This window comes from Schistocerca cancellata, chromosome 1 (assembly GCF_023864275.1).
Source record: "Schistocerca cancellata isolate TAMUIC-IGC-003103 chromosome 1, iqSchCanc2.1, whole genome shotgun sequence".
Taxonomy (NCBI): Eukaryota; Metazoa; Arthropoda; class Insecta; order Orthoptera; family Acrididae; genus Schistocerca; species Schistocerca cancellata.
In genome coordinates, this window is record NC_064626.1 from 116842503 (window position 1) to 116851510 (window position 9008).

At 42.2% G+C, this 9008-nt stretch overlaps 1 non-coding gene across 1 annotated transcript; it reads right to left on the bottom strand.

The window, feature by feature from the left end:
• Positions 1–2895: 2895 nt before the first annotated feature.
• Trnal-caa (transfer RNA leucine (anticodon CAA)) lies at positions 2896–2970 on the bottom strand. The gene has a single exon. It is a non-coding gene; the product is annotated as a tRNA-Leu (tRNA).
• Positions 2971–9008: the final 6038 nt, after the last annotated feature.

Genomic DNA, 9008 nt, shown 5'->3' on the forward strand with positions numbered 1-9008 from the left:
TGTTTTGTTGAAGTATAATAATGAGTAAAAGTAAAGTTGCTGTTGCGACTTTCAATGATGGCAACATTGTAAGGTGCAAGGTATTTAGAAATATGGGAATGAAGATAGGTTCTAACATGGTACGAGCGATGCTTGCTTTAGACAAGGAACGCCTTCGGGCTGCAGACAGGGCTGTAAAGAGTCTAGAAATACAAGCAAGAGTAAACAGGAGGAGGAACAAGAGGAAGCTGGAGGAGGAGTTTGCAGAGGATGAAGATAATCCATCCTATGGACCTGGAATGCACTAAAAAGTTAATCCAATCTTTGTCGCTCGATTCCCAAAACTTTTATTTGCTCATACTAATTACATGTTTTCTAAGGATCTTCCAAACATATTTGTTTCAAACTTTCAGTAAATGTTACACAGTACCTTCTGCATAATTTAACACAGCCTTTTTCCAAAAAACTGTATATTTTTGAATATATAAATAAAAAATTGCAAAAAAATGTTGTGAATTTTCATTACAATTGAAAAAAAATCATCTTTAATAACTGAACTAAAATTTTGTAAAATCCCTGTGTTAAGTCGTAGCCCATATTCCAATAAATAATCTGTAAAAAGTTCAACTTCCTACCTCAAATACTTTGTGAGGAAAGATGTAATTTATAAGCGTTATTTTAACATTGCAAGTATAGGGCGTTCCGGAGCCCCTTAAGGGTATTCTTGACCAACATCAGTTCACTATGTCCAGTCTGAAAGCCAACTAACGCTCACGGCCGTTATAGCGTGTATTTAAAGCAAACTTGATTTGCATCGTGCGGGCTTTCATATTATAAAATGATGTAAAGGCGTGGTGCGGTTGTGGCCCTCAACTACCTACCCTCTGGCTCAGTGTTGAAGTATTAAAACGTTTGGCTGGTTTCGTTGTCTAGGGGCTAGGATACGTAGTTGCCGCATTACAAGCCAAGTACTGCTGAGTCCAGAGTATACTATATGAATGCATACATGAATCGAATGGTCGAAGGTTCCTATCACTCGGCAATTGCGAATTATGAATGTAACATACAAATTTATAAATGAAAGATTGCAGTTAAATAAATATGCAGGTACTATTTTAACGACTTTAAATGATGAGTACAACAGCAGAAGTACGTTCAAGAATGCCCTTTATTATTGTAAAACATTTATCGGTGTCGATGGTACAGCAATTAAATAAAATATAAGTTGAATAACAGGGAAAAAATAGATTCCTACTGCACGTAATTATGTATGAACAACAACATAGCTCGCGAGATATTCGCTTCTAAACGCACACTACGTCTTCATTGTAGAAGAAACGGAAATCTCATAAGCGCACAACTTGGCACTCCGAAGTATTTCTACCTGCCGCGACCACGCGCAAACTGCTCCACTCTCTCCAAGTCTACATCTACAGCTACATTTATACTCCGCAAGCCACCCAACGGTGTGTGCCGGAGGGCACTTTACGTGCCACTGTCATTACCTCCCTTTCCTGTTCCAGTCGCGTATGGTTCGCGGGAAAAACGACTGTCTGAAAGCCTCCGTGCGCGCTCTAATCTCTCTAATTTTACTTTCGTGATCTCCTCGGGAGGTATAAGTAGGGGGAAGCAATATATTCGATACCTCATCCAGAAACGCACCCTCTCGAAACCTGGCGAGCAAGCTACACCGCGATGCAGAGCGCCTCTCTTGCAGAGTCTGCCACTTAAGTTTGTTAAACATCTCCGTAACGCTATCACGGTTACCAAATAACCCTGTGACGAAACGCGCCGCTCTTCTTTGGATCTTCTCTATCTCCTCCGTCAACCCGATCTGGTACGGATCCCACACTGTTGAGCAATACTCAAGTATAGGTCGAACGAGTGTTTTGTAAGCCACCTCCTTTGTTGATGGACTACATTTTCTAAGGACTCTCCCAATGAATCTCAACCTGGTACCCGCCTTACCAACAATTAATTTTATATGATCATTCCACTTCAAATCGTTCCGCACGCATACTCCCAGATATTTTACAGATGTAACTGCTACCAGTGTTTGTTCCGCTATCATATAATCATACAATAAAGGATCCTTCTTTCTATGTATTCGCAATACATTACATTTGTCTATGTTAAGGGTCAGTTGCCACTCCCTGCACCAAGTGCCTATCCGCTGCAGATCTTCCTGCATTTCGCTACAATTTTCTAATGCTGCAACTTCTCTGTATACTACAGCATCATCCGCGAAAAGCCGCATGGAACTTCCGACACTGTCTACTAGGTCATTCTCTTCCGCGACCGTGCTGTCCCGGACTCTCCGTGTCCTGACCGACTGTCCCTCGCACCGCAATGTTCCGCGCTGTCTTGTGTCCTCTCCCGTACCCTCTCATATACATACAGTCTCTCCACGTGTCCTTTTTGTAACGATCGCTGTGATTGGCTAGAGCGCTCCCGCCCTGTCTTCAAGCCAATGCACATGGACAGACATATTGAAACACATTCGAACTACCTGATTTATATTTAAATTACTTGAAATTAAATGAATATTCCTACAGCTGGACCATAAACACGCTCTGACACACATTGTTAAATACGTAAACAAATTAAATAAACATATATCAGAGGAATAGCAACAAAAGGTAGGCAGTAGCCTAATGTCTCTGGGCTTTCTAAAACACAGTAAATATTTAACCAATTTCTTCATGAATAGTATATATCGGATATAAACAAAGACATAGACGAATAAATATATTTATAAGCATGCTGCTACCGTTTTTTCGTGTCACTGTGGAGTACTTATGGCCTGACGCGATTAGTAGTAATCGGCCACTTTGAAGTCAAATAACTCATGTACTATTCAAGTTACATGCATGTAATTCATATCAATTTAGGAACTTCCTGGCAGATTAAAACTGTGTGCCCGACCGAGACTCGAACTCGGGACCTTTGCCTTTTGCGGGCAAGTGCTCTACCAACTGAGCTACCGAAGCACGGCTCACGCCCGGTACTCGCAGCTTTACTTCTGCCAGTACCTCGTCTCCTACCTTCCAAACTTCTGCAAGGTTCGCGGGAGAGCTTCTGCAAAGTTTGGAAGGTAGGAGACGAGGTACTGGCAGAAGTAAAGCTGTGAGTACCGGGCGTGAGTCGTGCTCAGTTGGTAGAGCACTTGCCCGCGAAAGGCAAAGGTCGCGAGTTCGAGTCTCGGTCGGGCACACAGTTTTAATCTGCCAGGAAGTTTCATATCAGCGCATACTCCACCGCAGAGTGAAAATCTCATTCTGGCATATCAATTTAGGTTTATCACTAATAGCTTTCTAAAGACACGTCGATCGACAATATCGGATGAACCGTTTAGATTTTGTGAAATTCGTTGCTCGGTGTTACTTCTATAATTTATCTTCAGATACTACACTTTGAACTAGTAATGATATTGTTATCGTCCGCCGCTCGTGGTCTCGCGGTAGCGTTCTCGCTTCCCGAGCACGGGGTCCCGGGTTCGATTCCCGGCGGGGTCAGGGATTTTCACCTGCCTCGAGATGACTGGGTGTTTGTGTTGCCCTTATCATTTCATCATCATCCAGGAAAGTGGCGAAATTGGACTGAGCAAAGGTTGGGAAATTGTACGGGCGCTGATAACCACGCAGTTGAGCGCCCCACAAACCAAACATCATCATCAGATATTGTTAATCTGATTACACCATCAAAATCGTCGTGAAAATAATGGTAATGTACATGTTTCTTTTTGAGGTATCATGATTCATCTGGCTACTAATAATTTGTATACGAACAGTGAAATGTCTGCCATTAAGGTTTCACAAAGTGCGCCATCTTTGGCACTCCCAGCATGCCTCCTCCATCGACACAGCGTCACCTGGAATTCCCAGCCACGCGGCCGATGGACCACGCACTTTGGCTACCCCTCATGCTCAGCTAACGTTCGGCACCACGTGGTTGCTGCCGGGCCGCACCAACTCCGAACTTTCAGGGCGCCACAACTCGCCATTACCTCACAATCGTCATAGTGGCGATACTAGCGCCACAATTATACGACTGGTGCAGAATTTGCGTAGACATCATCTTTCAGATGTAGAAACATGCATACGAACATTCGTCCCAAAGCGATGCGATTTTCTCTCCATCATTAGTGGACATAAATATGGGTTTTTTCCGCCACTTTGACGCCATTACGACAGCGGCTTGAACTCTACTGGGGCACTTCCTCAAGGGCTGGAACCCAGAGATAACGGGCGCTGGGGTATGGAGTGATGTCGACGTTGTAACTCATCAAGAAGGTCCTCCATTGGGTTCAAGTCAGGACTCTGGGCTGGTGAGCCCATTTCATAAATGTTATTACCCACAAACCACTGCCCCTTAAATGTTACTTTGCCACAGAGTGCATTGTCATAATGATATAAACTATCATCGTCTCCCAATACTTTCTCTACTTTATGCAATACACTGTTGTAGCAGAGAAAATAACACTCAGTGGTACAGTGGTGGGTTCTTAGTTTTTCTCCTGGAGAAGGCCGAGATGATATGAAAACACGGTAAATATTATATCACTTTATTACAACATGAACAAGACGAAGTACTTAACTTTGTTACAACCCCTATCCCCAGGAATACCATGAGTATTCATTACTGTCGTTCAAAATTAGTGTCACTTGGTACAGAAGTACAATTGGCGATAGACATGCCTGCAGAGTTCTGTCTATCATAGTTGTCATACTGGTGTGTTGATATATAGACGCTTTGTCTTCCTCTTCAGTGATGACTGCAGACTGGGCAGAATGGTACACCACACGTAAGTGAGCGTATGTCTACGCCAGCATCTGATTTGTCGTTCCTTTTAGCAGCGACAACGTTTACTTTATTTATTTTATTTTACACCTCTAGTTCCGTAGGACCAAATTGAGGAGCAAATCTCCAAGGTCATGAAATATGTCAGTACATGAAATTGCAACTTAAAAGTAATTACAGATTAAATAAAATCTTTATGAAACCAAAAAAAGACAGTCCAGAAGTTTATGTAAACGCAGTGAATACAACACAGGTACCAGCTTAATTTGTCAAGCAACTCCTCGACAGAATAGAAGGAGTGACCCCATGAGGAAACTATTCAGTTTCGATTTGCGTGGATTACTGCTATGATTTTTCAGTTCTTGTGTAGCTTACTGAAAATGGATGCAGCAGTATACTGCACGCCTTTCTGCACAAGGGTCAGGGAAGTGCGATCCAAATGCAGATTGGATTTCTGCCTAGTATTAGCTGAGTGAAATCTGCTAATTCTTGGGAATAAGCTGACATTATTAACAAGAAACGACAATAAAGAACATATGTATTGAGAGGCCAATGTCGGAGTACCCAGGCTAATGAACAGGGGTCGACAAGAAGTTAGCGAACTTACACCACTTATTGCCCTGACTGCCCGTCTCTGAGGAAAAAAAAATCCTTTGAGAATGGGAAGAGTTACCCAAAAATATAATACCATAATATTCATAAGCTAATGAAAATAACCAAAGTAAACCACTTTTCGTGTCGAACTATCACTTACCGTTCGAGTGAAAGAAATGGCAGCATTAAGTCTTTGAACAAGATCCTGAACGTGGGCTTTCATGACAGTTTACTATCCATCTCAACATCCACGAATTTGAACTGTTCAGTTTCAATAATCATATGGCCATTCTGTGAAATTAAAACGTCGGGCTTTGTTGAATTGTATGTTAGAAATTGTGAAAACTGACCCTTACTGTGATTTAGCGTTACTTTACTTTCTACAAGCCACGAACTTATGTCTCGAGCTGCACTATTTGAAACATTGCCAACGTTGCACACAACATCCTTTACTACCAAGCTAGTTTCATCAGCGAGCAGAAATGTTTTAGAATCAGCTATAACACTAAGCGGGATATCATGTATATAAATAAGCAACGGGAGTGGCCCCAACACTGATCCCTCGGGAACTCTCCATTTAACCGTGTCCCACTCAGACCCCACATCATAGCCATTCTCAACACTGTGGAGAATGACCTTCTGCTGTCTGTTATTAAAATAAGAGGTAACTATTTGTGAGTTACTCCCCATATTCCATAATGATCCAACTTCTGGAGCAATAGTTTGTATCAACACAATCAAACGCCTTAGTTAAATCAAAAAAGATATCTAGCGTTCGAAACATTTTGTTTAATCCATCCATTACCACACAGAGAAATTAGAATGTAGCATTTTCAGTTGTTAAACCACTTCTGAAACCGAACTGTACATTTGATAGCAAATTATGTCAAATAAAATGATTAATTGTCCTTACACACACATTCTTTAAAATAGCTTCTGATTCCTCGCGAAGTCCCAACCTTGCCACGGTACCTCGTTCTTTGGATGGCACCACACGCACAGTGCTGAAAAGTGTGTTCGTATCCTTCCGCATTTAGTATGTTCTTAAGCACAATAGGAGGACCACACCCTATGCATGAGAAACACCCCCGCACAGTAACACCACCTACACTGTACTTCACTGTTGGGAGTGCACATGATGGCAGTTAACGTTTCGCCGAACTCAAACCCTTCCACTGGATTACCTCGGGGTATAGCGTGATCCACCATTTCTAATCATTCGTTTCCAGTCATCCTCTCTCCAGTGGCGTCCCTCTTTACACCACCTCAGGCGTTGCTTAACGCTGGCTACAGATATGAGTGGCTTTTGTAGATCCTCTCGACCATTGCATCGCATTCTTTTTAATTCCCTACGCACAGTCACTGTGCCAGGTGGACTGCTGGTAGCACGCTGGGACTCACGAGCGACCCGTTTCGCTGATTTCATACGATTTATGACCACCCTCCATGACGTTGGACGTCAGTTGTAATATTTCTGACTTTGCAGCCATCATATTCAGGTACAAGAAGCTTTTCTTAGAGCAGTTGAGAATGTAGCAAGATGACGTATTGTGGTGGTTTATTCGGTACGGATATCGTGAGAAAGACCACGTTAATTTTGGTCCTCCTCCGTGATTGGCTGCTGCGTTCGGAAGTTGCGCGCCAAAATAATAATATTCTGTTGTTAATATTAGACTAACTAAACAGCATATTTACATGGATTTCAGATCAAACCATCTCCCAATAGCGCGCTATAATTCCATTATTTCACAAGTATTAATGACCATCAGAATATTAAATAATTGCTGTACGAAAAGTCAGATGAAACACTTCGGAGATCTTTGGATTGTGTCTAACTTGGATGACGGGCGAAGTGGCTCGGCTGTAAGAATAGAGCCTTTTCGGCAGTGTTGCAGGACGGACATGTAGTCTGCCGCGGGCGGAATGAATTAAGATTTAGTTAGGAATATCTAGCTCGTAGATCACAGCTGGCTCGGCAGTCTAGGAGGACAGACATGTTGTCTGCCGAGGTCGGCGTCAGTTACGACTTTATCAGCAATTTGTGGTTATCTGGAAATGTAGTTGAGAACAGTGTTATAGTAATTAGGGGAAAACGCAGTTCAACATTTTGTTGAAGAATGGAAATTATTTATGACTCTAAAGTGGAATGTAATTGAGCAATTTCTCGTGTTCTGCTAATAAAAAGTGAGTGTCATCCCGTATAAATAAAGTAATTGGAAATTTAATTACTCACATAATATCAATTCCTGTTGATCCGCTCCCACCCTTCCTCTCTCTTACTTGTCGTACAATACATGTAGTCTTCGTGGTCTTGGTTTCGAGAAATGTCCTATAATGTAAGAGCACGGTGGCCGGAAATGACATTTACAGTTCAGACACAGCCAAGTAGGCGTCTTGGTATCAGGCTGCGTAGCTCTGTACCGTAAGACAGGGCTGCTTTACGAGAATAAAGCTTTATTTCCACTTGAACTAACTTACGACCTAGATGCTGGGCCGCCTACGAATGTTTTATATGGAAATACGACACAGTCTAGCCACGTGTCCATCCAAAAATCCGATCACTGTTAACTCCACCTTCAACTGTATCCTCCTTCATTGAATTACGCATATATAAATTTCTTATTAATTGTCGTAGTGCTCCGTTTACAGAAAAGCATTGTCCCATGTCCTCACGTAGTCGGCATGTTTTTATTTCTGAATTTGGCTATATAGTACTAGAGAAAGGTCGAATGCCCTTCCACCTCTCTCATCCGGGATAGAATTTATGTGCACCATATGTGTGCGTCTGGTGTTGTCCTCTGTAAAAGTATACTAAAGTTTTGTTAATGTTCGCGAATCGCGTACATGGGTATCAGCCCGGTATTCACCTAGTAGTCGGATGTCGGAAACCGCCTAAAAACTATATGCTGCCTGGTCAGCACACGGATTCTCATCGTTAACACGCCGGACGGATTAGATTCCAGGCCCGGCGCGTCGTTCTGCCGCAGAAGCGGCGCCTTAACTTCTTCTTTTTCTTATTCCTTTATCCGTCACAGGTTATCGGAACTGTCGTCCGCAATTGAAGCAGCAGACGTGAGCAGCTGATGTGAGAAATGCTGCACGTTCTCCTACTGTTCCAAATGGGCACTTCATTCAGTGACGCTTTAAAGACGTATAGGGTACCAGAGCGCTCGCTCCTCTTGCTGGAGTACTGGTGTGCACGCTATTGCTATTTCTCCTCTCTGATTCTCGAACGTACAAACAACAGTGCGGACAGATTAACAGTTTGCATTGCCGAGTAATATTCGTACATGCATTTGCATTTTTTCACACATTTATTTAATAGTAACAGGATTATTGGTGAAATTTTGCTGCTACTGATGCAAACCGAGGGAATGTTCTTTCTAATAGGTAAGAACCACGAAGATGTAATTATAGTTACCATACTAGAAAGAGGTAATTTATATAGTGAGTAAAATCGAGGGACAGGCATAAAGCCATAAAATATTATGGCTAATTTATGTGTCATGTTTAGGGTGTTCGGAAATTCCCGTTACAAACTTCTAGAACTTCTTGTGAAACACAACTAGCTATTTACACGGATGAAGTGTTGAGTGCTATTGACAAGGATTTAAAAATAATTCCGTATTTATAGA